This window comes from Varanus komodoensis, unplaced genomic scaffold (genome assembly GCF_004798865.1).
Source record: "Varanus komodoensis strain SLA01 unplaced genomic scaffold, ASM479886v1 scaffold1, whole genome shotgun sequence".
In the NCBI taxonomy this organism is placed as follows: domain Eukaryota; kingdom Metazoa; phylum Chordata; class Lepidosauria; order Squamata; family Varanidae; genus Varanus; species Varanus komodoensis.
In genome coordinates, this window is record NW_025335268.1 from 124,968,598 (window position 1) to 124,981,043 (window position 12,446).

At 42.7% G+C, this 12,446-nt stretch overlaps 1 long non-coding RNA gene across 2 annotated transcripts in view; it reads right to left on the bottom strand.

The window, feature by feature from the left end:
- LOC123030529 overlaps positions 1-12,446 on the bottom strand; it is a 41,674-nt gene that overhangs the window by 6,131 nt on the left and 23,097 nt on the right. The window contains exon 1 of one of the 2 annotated variants that reach the window (XR_006416122.1): positions 6,783-6,916. The exons of the other annotated variant lie outside the window; for it this stretch is intronic. This is a non-coding gene — a long non-coding RNA (uncharacterized LOC123030529). Of the gene's footprint in view, positions 1-6,782; positions 6,917-12,446 lie in introns of those variants that run through there. 2 annotated transcript variants of the gene reach the window in all.

A 12,446-nucleotide genomic window follows, 5' to 3' on the forward strand; every position in this document is an offset into this window, starting at 1 on the left:
TAAAGGAGAAAATAATAGTAATACAGTTACTTGGTCATTTCTTCAGCTCAGTGTATTACATCTCCGCTTTCTCCATTAAGCAAAGCCAGAGTTTTGCCAGCAGACCTTCCAAATAGAGGAATATTGTATCCAGTTACAATATCTAAATTGCTAATTTTGATGGATATGAACTTTGCTAGGAATGTGCTTAGTTCAGCCCCAGTGAGAACAATCCTAGTCCCAAAGCGTTGCGAACAAAGCACACATGACAGGTCAAGGAAGTATAATAATTCCCATCTTAAAGATGGAGGAAACCAAATGAAATTAAGTGGCTTGCCCAAGGTCACGCATGGAGCCAGATTTTTAACAAATTAAATACGTTTGTTCATGTCATCTTCCTGCTGAGCTTGGAATCATTTTTGTTCTGTGATCTCCTTGGCTCTGAGCTCAAGAAGCCATGCTGTTACAGTAATAACATGAGGCCAATAAGGCTTATTAAGCCCTGGGGGGATTCCTCGCAATGCCCAAGTCACAGAGCTGCCTAATAAGCAGAGAATGTTGGCCATGCTAATGTCATTAGTGCTGCCATTTGTTTTAGGCTAAATGTTGTACAAAGCAAAATCCGTTTTAATCCCAGTTTAGAACAGGCTTGCGGCTGTCACTGGGGGCATTTTTTCCCCAGCCTATTTTTAAAAATAATCTGCTAGACATGCTGGTTGCCAAAATTCCACTGAAAGCTCTCTTCCTGGGCTTTAAGCTTTCAAAACAGCTTTTGCACGGTGCACCATGGGTGCAAACGGGCATGCGGATGGCTACACACTCACTAGGCAGAACTGTCATTTGGAGTGGAATGCAGAAAACCATCAAATTCAGCGTTAACACTGGGGTTTGGATATCTTCTAGCACTGTTCCCCAGTCAGACTTAAAATGCAGCATGCTTGATGGAACCTCCATAGCTTAAATGCATCTCTATTGTGGCAGGGCTGTTGGACCTCAGGCCTGGGGCCAAACACAGCCCTCTGGAATCCATCAGAAGGCCGTGCCCACTTGCCTGCCTCCTTTTCCCGTACCATTCATTGGGAGGTTTCGCAGCTTGGATGTAGCATTTCCCTATTCTAAAAGGCTGAATTGCCTCTCCTAAGATGTAGTTACTGGAAGCAAGAGCTCTGAGCTTTGAGCCGAAAGCCATTCCCCCCACATTCCCCAACCAAACACAGGTTTCTTCTTCCAGGCAGATCAGAATAAGAGATTTGAGCTATAATATGCTGGTGCGTTTGATATCTTATCCTACTGACTTTTGCATTTGCCCTGGCACACCCACTCAAACTGGCCACTGAGAGCTGCTCTGAAACAGAATACAGCTCTCAGGATGAAAAGCAGTCTGTTTCCCTATATTTTAAGGAGGGGCCATAGCTCGGTGACAAAGCTGGTCATTTGCATAAAGAAAGACCTAGTTTTAGCCTATTTTCTCCCATTAAACAGATCCAATTAGAGGAGATGGGAAAAACTGTCCAACTGTGACCTTAGACAGAGTGAGTCTAGGTGGACCAACAGAGCGATCTCACATAATGTTCATTCCTATTAATTTCACTGGAGCTCCATCTTACCTATCTCAATGCCACTGTGGCCTACCCTACATGGTTGTTGTAAGGAGACTGAAATGATATATGTAAAGTGTTTCAGTACTTCATAAAAGCACTATATAACTATAGAATTTGCATAAATGCCACTCTATAACCTGGATATGTCTTTTCCTTGAGATTTGAACATGTAGATCCAAAAGTTGTCCATTTGGAAGGATGCTGAGGTTAGAATTCCTGGTAACTGCAATCATATCCAAATGTGGATTTGTTCTAATTTCATTTATTCAAATAGAAACAAACAAATTATTTAATTGAAAGTCCATTGTAAAAACTACTTTGGTTGACTGAAGATAACCAGCTTGGAACATAAAAACACAACTTTCAAATATATTGCCATCTAATTAATGAATGTGTTCTATAGCCAATCATATATTATCAAACATATATTGAGTTGAAAGTCATTCTTCCCACCGCCACACCACTAGTACACACAAATGCACAAACACATCTTCGTCCAAGCAGATCAGGGCAAGAAGCTTCTAACAACAATCTTTCTTAGACTAAAGTTGACTGGCTATTGTGGTTTGGTAATAAAAAAGGGAGCACTGCAAAAGTTATCAACAAAACACACCAGTCAAGTTAGTTAGGTTACCAGATGTTTCCCTAATGCAGCCTAATGCCAAGAAGTTGGTTCCTCTCCCCTCTTCCCAACCAAAATGACTGAGCTGAACCCTTAGGATAGTTCCTCCTGCTTGTGGTCCAAACAGCAGAAACATCAGACACTCCTTTATTGGTCTGCTGCTTTGATCTGATGCCAGGTATGGGACTGATCATGCTATATCCACCCTTTCTAACTCCTCCCTGTTGGATGATATTTCTAACTAAACCAGATGTGGTCTGGATCTCACCACATATTGTTGGCCTGGGTATTTCAGCTAAGAATTCTGACCCCACCAATTCTTCCAGTTTTGAATCAGATTCTTGGTAACACAACCTTGGAAGACTGCATTTTGAGAGAAGCAGGCCTAGTCCCTACAGATTCCATTCTCACTGTCTACATCTTTCATCTATATCTCTTTCTCTCATCTATATTTCTCATCTCTACCTCTATCTCAAGCCAGGCATTAGCATTAAAGATTGTCTAGGACTGCCTTCTCTAACCTGGTGTTCTCCAGATGCATTAGACTACAGCATCCATCATCCCCAGTTATCCTCTCTTGTCAAGATGCCCAGGGGAAGCAGACTGCAGCAGAGCACCCACTGGCCCTTTTCAGACATCACGCTATGCCAGTAACCCCTGGGCTTAGCTACACATCTAGGTGGCTTCTTTGGATATCCAAGCCATGTCTGCAGTTTTCATGTCATGAAAACCCAAGCACAGATCGGTTGTTGACACAACTAACAAGCCACCCAAAACCCATGGCCCAGTTTAGGTTTGTAGGAGATTTATTAACCACACCAACAATTCTTCAGCACCAGGTTCACACAGCAGGACAAGCGGTGACCAGGTACCTGAATAGGACCCCAGCACCCATAGGCACCATGACGCATCATTGTGAGTTAATGAATACATGACTGTGTCCTGCCTTTATGCAGAATCATTTAATTGGCAGCCGGTGGCTTCCTTGGCTTCCCATGTGGCCATTAAACCACTTCACATAGTGGTTCCTCTGACAGGGCTTTTCTCAGCACCTTCAGCCACCTAAGAGTGACTTGGTAAGCTCAAGAACATCACCAAAACCAATTCAAAATACATTATAAAATACCCTTTCAGAAGACTTTTTTCCCCCAAAATATTTTCTTATTCTGTCTTTCTGAAATAAAATGCATCTTTGAGGAATTTTCCCCAGTATTTTGTATATCCAGGGGTAGGGGTAGTCATGTTTCCCCAATACCAGGTCTGGGACATTGTGGAGGATGCAAAACAGGAACTAAGTTGCCAACAAAGTTGTTGCTGTTGCCAATTTAGGTGTCGATACAAAAACACCAACATTCCTTAGAACAAAGGGAATGCCAATGATAAGCCCTACTTATGAGAAACCTTTGAAGAATTCCTCAGTTTCCTGAAGAAACTGAATTAAATTTCTCTGCCCACAAATTCAGTGGAGAATTTCAAGGGTTTATCTGTGGCTCCATCAAGTCACAATTTCCTATTATGCTTCCATGTTCCAGAGTAATTTTTGTCTTTGCTAAGGTTTTTTTCCCTCTACACTAGCAGTCTTTTGTTGGCCTCCTCTTTGTGGATCAATACTCTAAATTGCAGTTGTTTTGTTGTTGTTGTTGTCATCCCTGCTTAGGCAAATATTTTATGTGGCTGTGGTCCCCTGCCCAGATCTGCAACCCTCTCTTGTTTCCAACAGTTTCTGTTCTGGGACAGAAGGCAGAATTCCCAAGTAGCTCTCCACCCCCACTGGTATTGGAAAATACCATTTACAGGATGCAATAACCCCCTCCCAAAAGAAGTGCATGAATGCAGCACCATTAGCACACTACATGTGCCAGCATTACTAACTGGTAAAGAAGTCTCAGAACAAGCAAGCATTTTTTTTTTCTAAAGACAGGCCAAGAAAGCTCTTAAATATCAAGCCAATTCCAAATGAAGCTGAGGGGATCATCCATCACATTTTGCATGTGTCTAGAATTAGGGAGCAGAGTCTCTGTGGCAGGGAAGGTAGACAAGACGCTCTCCCCTCAGCTCCGTGCCCTGTCCTGTTGCAGAGGCATTATGGCAATGCAGAGAGCAGCTTGGTGGAAGAGCTGAGAACATAAGAAAAGGCATGCTGGATCAGCTCAATGGTCCATCCAGGCCGGCACTCCATTCAGACTGTAGCAAACCAGCTGCCACAGGATCCATCAAGCAGGGTGGGAACAAAAATTCCACCTGCCCAAGGTGGAACTAGGACCTCAGCAACTAGTATATGCAGGCACACCATCTCTGCTATGGAGGCAGCACAGAGCCAACAAGGCTAGTAGCCATGGATAGCCTTCTTCTCCATGAATTTGTACAATCCCCTTTTAAAGCCATCCAAATTGGTGGCCATCACTACTTCCTGTGGTAGTGAGTTCTATAGTTTAATTATGTATTGTTCTTCCTTTTATCTATCCCAAATCTTCCACCAATCAGCTTCATAAGGTGTCCCTGCATTCTAATACTATAGGAGAAGAAGAAAAATGTCATCCTCTCCACCATACTAAATTCAAAGCACCCTTATCATGTCTCCCCTTACTCACCCTTTTTCTAAGCTAAACAATCCCCATTGTTGTAACTATTCTTCAAGGGGGAGTTGTTGCAGCCCCTGATCTTTTTAGTTGCCCTTCTCTGCACTTTTTCCAACATTTTCCAAAAATGCCCCTTTTCAGAATTATTCTAAGTGTGGTCAAATTCATAACTGTGGTCACACCAAAGATTTGTATAAGAAGAGTACATTCTTAGCAGTTCTATTTCAATTTGTTCCTAATTGTGTTTAACATGGGAGTTTGCCTTTTTTTTTTTAAATTCACAGCAGTTGAGCAGAGTTGACATTTTATTGAACTTCCCTCCGCAACCCGAGGATCCCTTTGTTGCTCTGTATTGCCAGCTCAGATTCCATCAACCTGTACTTGCAGCTGGGATGCTTTGCATTACTTTACACTTGCTTACACTGAACTGCATTTGCCATATTGATGCCCATTCTTCCAGTGTGGAGACATTCCAGAATCCCTTTTGATTTTAACCACCCTAAATAGTTTTGTGTGATCAGTGGACATGGCCACTTCACTGCTAATTCCTAATACCAGATGATTTATAAATAAGTTGAAAAGCATAGTTCAAAAGTAGAAATTTGTGAGGTCCCACTATTTACATCCTTTCATTTACATCCTTTCATAGTAAGAAATTACCATTTATACTCTCTACTTTTTGTTCTTTGACCAGTTACTGACTCATAAAAATATACCTCCCACCTTAGTCCACGATTGCTTAGTTTGCTCAGGAGTCATTGGACAAGGACTTTGTCAAAAGCCTTTTGGAAGTCCAAATAAATCATGCCTACCAGATCGACCCTGTCCACATGCTTATTGATACTTCCAAGGAGTTCCAATATGTAAGTGAGCTGGGATATACCTTTGAGGAAGCCATGCTGCATCTTTTTCAGCAGGGCTTATCCCTCTGTGTGCTTACTGAATCTTTTTTTAATAAACTTTCCAATCAATTGACCCTGGGCAGCTGTTAAGTTAACTAGCCTGTACCTTCCCCAGGTGTCCCCAACCCCCCAGATTCCATTTTTTAAAAAGTGTGTTACATTCTAGTATAGAGGCTGATCTTAGGCACATATTACATATTTTTGTAAGAAGATCAGTAATTCCATATTCGAGTGCATTACAAATTCTAGGATAGATAATATCTTAACCCTAATGATTTATTAACTTTAAGTCTGTCAATAAGGTTGAGAACTCCATATGTTGGCACTACTATCTGCCTTAATTCCTCAGACTTCCTTCTAGAATACATAAATTTAGAAACAGGTATCTGTCCAACACTTTCTGCACTGAAGACATATGAAAATTTAAGCAGTTTCTATGCAATCACCTTATCCCTGTTTAGTGCTCCTTTAATTCCATCATCATCCAATGGTCCAACCGTGTCTCTAGCTGGTTTCTTTCTTCTGCTATATCTAAAGAATTATTTATTGTGGGCCTTGATGTTGCTACCAATGTGCTCCTCAAAATGTCTTTTCTTGTCTTGTCTCATGTCTTCTCCCTTGTGCAAGTTTGTGCTCCCTTTCATTTTCCTGATTTGGGCAAGAATTCAATTTCTTGAAGGAAGCCTTCTCTCTAATAGCTTCCTTGACTCTACCTGTTAACCAGGCCAGTGACTTCTTGGACTTTGTGCTGCATTTTCTAACTTGTGGTATACATACTAATATTACATTCACTATTAACCCCACTTAGAATAGAGACACTGGAATGAATAGGACTTAAATTAGTCATGATTAACCTAAGACCCATTCATTGCAATGAGTCTACAGTTTGGTTTTGGTTTTTCATCTAAGAAGAAAATTCTAAATGAAGCTGAAACTCAAAATGGATGGATGTAACACAGGGAGAAAATATAGCAGCACATAAAATGTTTAGGCATCACAATAAAAGGCTGAAAAAAGTGCAATTCTAAGATGTGTTAATGTATGGAGCACAGTTCTGATGTTAGTAATAGAGAGGTCCTCTTTGCAGTGTCATGCTCACCTTGGGCAGCACAGGAAAAGTGGAAACGAACTGGGCAAAGCTTATCAAGGCTTGTAGAAAAAAGCAGGGAAGATGGACTAATCATAAGTGTTTTTCCCTCCAAAGTCTAAAGGGTGATCATACGTTTAGCACCTGCAAATGTCAATTAGAAAAGTGCCATCATGTCACTTTGATATTGCTTTGAAGACAAAATAGAAGAACCAATACTTTTCAATTGGAAGAACAATTCAGGTTAAATAATAGGATGAAGAGAGGGATTTTTTTTCTGACGGTTAGCCACTCAAGTCATCCAGAACAATTATGGTCAGTCGATCACAAGCCATTTACATCAGTATCTTTCAAGAAACAGCAGATGCTTGGAGAAATGCCAAGCAAAAGGTATAGACTTAGTTTATCCTTGCTTTACTGTAGAAGGATGGAGTCTTTCATGATGCCACATGATTCAGTTTTTCGAAGAAGTGCTCAATATGGGACCTTGATGCAAGCCCTGCCTTTTTATTTCATATAACTTTGGACAAATCAGTAAGTTCTTGATCTGTAAAATAAAGCTCAAAGCATATCATATTCTCCACAGATAAGCTCTTTATAAGCTTTTTTGGAGACACAGTTTGAATAAGACCATCATATAAGCCAAGGCCCCAGAGCCCTTTACACTGTATAAAATGCTTGTGTGTTGTGTTCTGCATGAGAGAGAGAGAGAGAGAGAGAGAGAGAGAGAGAGAGAGAGAGAGAGAGAACAATTTATTGAGCCAAGAAATCCCTCTTTTCTGCATGCATCTTGCTGCAGCTCCATCTGTTATTCTACATGTAGCTGGAGGGAAAGCAGGAAAAGAAAAAAAAAGTGCTCTGGTTCTGCTGAAACACACCATTCCTGAAATGTGATTGTATCCACAAATGTCAAATCTATACATTTCTGGGGGAAGAAGAAAAAGGCACATTCTTGGAGTTTACATTTTGAAAAGGGTTGGGTGTTTTGTTCTTGTCATTTTTACCCTCAGCAATCATGTGGCAATATGAAGTTGTATCTACTTCTCACTCTTTTTAAAATGTGTTTGATTGTGAAATGTTCTGTGATGGCAGGACAATTAGAAAAAAAATCTTTACATATTAGCAATAAGAAATGCTGCTGGTGACGATTTAGTCACTCATATATCCCAAGCCCACCTTTTGAAATGTACTTAAGATGAGCTTCTCTTCTTTATAGCTTTGGTCGGATCATACAGGCAGGATGTGCCGGCCAAGTCTCACTGGTGCTTTTAGAAGGCTTGGAATCACAGCCTCTATCCCAGAGGCAAGCAGCCTTTGGAGATCTCTCATAACATTTAAGGACTGGAGAAACTATCCTGGACACCATCACAAAATGGCTGTCATGGGGGACATGGCTAGTCACAAAGGACAAGTAAACAGCCCAAAAGTCTGTGCACAAGGCAGATATGGGTATGGAGCCCCCAAACCCTAAACCACTCCTTGGAAACTACAGTTTTCAGGAGCAACAGAAACCTATTTCACAAAAGGTACTCTTAATCCTCCTCTGCCTTAAATCTCTTCTGCCAGCCAACTCATTTTTCCTTTAGCTCACACACTCTAAATCACAACCCATTGATGTGCACTCACTCGCTCGCTCACTCTCAATGACACAGACAGACAGACACACCATGTACCCATTATGCAAGTACGAGGGCTAGAGCACCATGGAAGGTGTTTGGGGCACAATGTCTATGGGTCCCATGTCCCAGCCTCTATTCCTTGGCCATCCCAGGAATCCACGGACTTTGATTAAACTTTTGAAAGGTCCATCCTGTGCTCCTGAATTTCTTCAGCTTCTGCTTGTCTCTCATTCCAGCCGTGTGACTGGCCCCAAGCCCATGTAGACATTTTGCTTCTTCACAGCACTCCATCTTGGACCTCTCATTGCCTGGGCCCCAGGGCTCCCTTTGCTCCTCCCAGAAATGTTCAGCCTTCCTGATCCCAGGATGCATTTCCACCATCTGGCATTCCCTCCTACTGCATGTCACAGGAATTATCTTGATGAAAGCCTGAACCAAAGTACAATAGTGAACGCCTTCAATGAGAACTGTCAGAGTCACTGTTTCAGTGTCAAGTCGCATGCAGTGTGAAGAGGTTCTGCAGCAATTTTCTGAAGAGCACAATAAAGTCAGTCCATTTCATCTGACAAAGCAACATGCCTATACAAACCTTCTGAGTTTATGGTGTTTTTCCTTCCATTTCACATTTATCAGCCTTGGTCCACAGTGATTCCTGAGTCATCAGACCCTTTACGCTGCAATACCTACTTCACAGCGTCTTTGTGGCTGCGAAGGTATTCAAATGTGTGGAACATTGTGTTTGACCCCATAACAACCTTCTGTCTCAACTAATGGTTTACAAGTGACACGGGCCCTTTACCATCCTCAAGTACAATGAACAGCACGGAAGTTTCCAAAGCAACTACATAATTGTCCCACTGTTGCCCGGAGATCTGCCACTTTCACAGATCTCTTTATAATGGCCTTCACCATGAGATTCATTTAATGGGCTGTCAGGACACACATGCGAAGAATTTCTGCTGTGTTACCTTGACCTCATTTCCTCCATAGTTGGAAACCACATTGTCAGAAAGACGATGCCGTGGGTGCAATTAATCTTTCACTGTATCCCACAGCTTTTTCCTGATGTTTGTCCATCTGTGGCACTTTTTAGATGTGCCCAGGGATGCTGCTGTCTTTTCCCTTGCCTGCACCTTTTTGCTAGAAACACTGAATAATGCACTCTAATTACCATGCAGAGAGTGATCCAACAAGTCAATGTTGCTCAGATCACTAGTATCAGACTGTATAACTTTGAGCAATGATGATGCAGTCCAGTTCCTTCTCTCCAAACATCATGCCCGTATGTCTTGTATTCATTTAGGTTGCATGTAGCAAAGAGTGTGTACCTCTGGATAAGACAAAAACAACAGCAACAGTGGCTGTGACAGCCTATCATATGCACCATCAGCTCAACATGCCTTGAAGCACTGCAACAGAAAGCCAGGTCCACGCAGGAGCGTAAGAAGTGGCCTTATGCCAGATTGGACTATTTGTCCATTTAATCCAGCTTTGTATATGCTTACCGAAAGGGACTCTTCAGGTCACATGTCTTGCACAGCATCTGCTCTGCCTTGTCATTTAACAGCAGCTGCCGGGGATCAAACCTGGCACTTTCAGCATGCAAAATGCATGTTCTGAGACATACATCTTGAACTACGTACCTCACCAAACCCTCCGGCTGTCATATTAGATAGCCAAGATCTGGAATCCCAGTGGTTATTGTGAGTTCCCTCTTAGGAAGCCATGACTTCTTGGTTTCAAGACATCAACATGTGGATATAGGGAGGTGTCTTAGCCAGCTCACTGATCCAACTCACATAGTATTCTCTGTTCTGATTAGCGATGGTGCTCTGGAGGTTTCAGGTTTTCTGCCAACCCCAGCCTTTCTATTTAGCAATTCCAACATGCAAATGCAAAATGATTGAAAAGAGGATGGGACTGAGAGGTAGTTACCCTCTTCAGAAAACACCTATGCTAGCACTGATGCTGTCATGAAGAAGCACAGGGCAAAATGGCTGCTTCCTCCCCTTTCAAAGGCCTTGCTGCTAACAAAGACAGATGCTGCATCAGACCTACAGGGAACAGGGAAGGGCAGAGAGAATTTTATCTGTTCCCTGTCAGTTCTTATGCCATCTCGGTGATGAAGAAGGGGCTCCCCACCATGACTTGCAGTCCACTTGTTTCCCTTCGTGTAACCGGAATTGCACTGGCACATGGCACAAAGGATGGAAAACATCATTTGGTGGGCATATGGCAGCCAACACAACTGAGAATTGTTCCTAACAAATACCTTGAGCTATCTTTTGAAAAGATTGCACGTTTTGCTGCTGAGGGTTGACCTTGCCACTGTTGTTTTTTAAAATGTTGGACTGCATGAGGGGAAGGGAGGAACAGCCTCTGAACAATATTAATATTTTAAAAGACAACAAAAATGAGGACACCAGCCAGGGGAGGGTATTGTGCTATAACTTCCCAAATAAACGTGCAATCAGTGCAAAATTCTGCATTTTCCCAGATGTGAAATACTGCAACTTGATTGCTGGGGAAATGAAATATTCTCGCAACAGAGGCCATGGGTCTGTGACTGGTCCAAAGACACTCAGACAGCTTCATGGCTGAGGTGGGGTCAGTACCTAGATCTCTTGCACCCTGGCTCAACACTCCAACCACACTAACAGGCTGGCTTTGCTAATCATCTTTGACAAGGAGTCTTTCCCCTTGACCTGGTTAGATTTACTTTCTGAGTATGCACACTTAAGATTGCTCTGGGTGTCCATGACTTAGTCTGTGGGCAGAACTGCACCCTCCCAAGTCCTCCACATAGGTGCCAAAACACTTCTGCTGTAACGAGGTCCTCCAGTCCCTGAAACACCTCTGCAGAACAACTGGGACCACCCAGGTGTCCCTTTCTCTCATCAGCAGCAGCAATATGGCCTACAAGGAGCAATAACGGTTTGTGCTACTTTTGGAACATCTCCATAATTCATATGGTGGCCTCCTCTCCAGCATCAAATATTTATACCCTAATACTTTGTAACAAAACATCATCTTTTTTGGAGCACAGCTGAACCTGAAAGGCTGGCATGGATTTTCCTTTCTTAACGTAATGATCACTGCATTGATTTCATTTGCCAGGTGAATGGGACACATTTCAGGGAAGAAAAAGGCACAGCTTCTCTCTCCATGTCCTGAAGAGCTTCAGGAACAGAGTGACTGCCTACCCTGTTTTTGAATTCAGCTCCCTCCTGACTTGATCAGAGTGTTCAGAAAGGTTAGCTTCTCACACTGCCGGTTTGGTACAATAATGTTAAGCTGGAAGCCGGGAGGAAAGGAGGCTCAGTCTGGAAGTAGGCATGTGTGATGCTGGGAATTCCTCTCCACTGAGGCCTGATGGTGCTTCCCTGCATTTTCATTCCAGTATGCAGTAGCAGACAGCAGTGGGTTTTTTCCCAGTTCTAGAGGGAATGGACGTATTTAGGAAGGAGATCTGCTAATTCCATAAACTGTAATTTGCACAGATTTGTGTGGGAAGTTTTGAAATGTGCACAAATGGTGCTGCCATGCTTTTTTTACAATTGGTGATCTTACACACATGTGCACACTCACAAGTCTGCTGGCATTTCCTGGGCAACACTGGACTGAAGGAGAAACTGGCAAGGTTATTGACAAGTCACAGAATATGGCTGTGCTGGGCTGAAGGAAGAGGTGGATGGAAGGATGAATGGCAAGCCATTTGCAGGAAAGGGCTACACCTTTGAGGGGCTTGCATAAGGGTCTTAAAAGGCTCCTAAGACATAAATGGCTCCCTTCTTCTATTCCAACCTCCCATGGCCTCCCTGCCTTGTTCCTTCCACCATGACTCTCTGGGGTTCTGTGCCTGACTGAGGAGGAGGAGGATCTAGTCTCCAGCCCTGCATTTTTTGTTTGTTCAGGCAGTCTTTCCAGACCAACCCATGTTTCATGCCTAGATTATACACGCTGCCTTCCTGTCCTTTGGGCTGGACTCAATTTTTAGCAGATTTACTGAATTTGCCTAAAACTAGGACGAGTCAGGATGACACTCATTAAGGCCTGT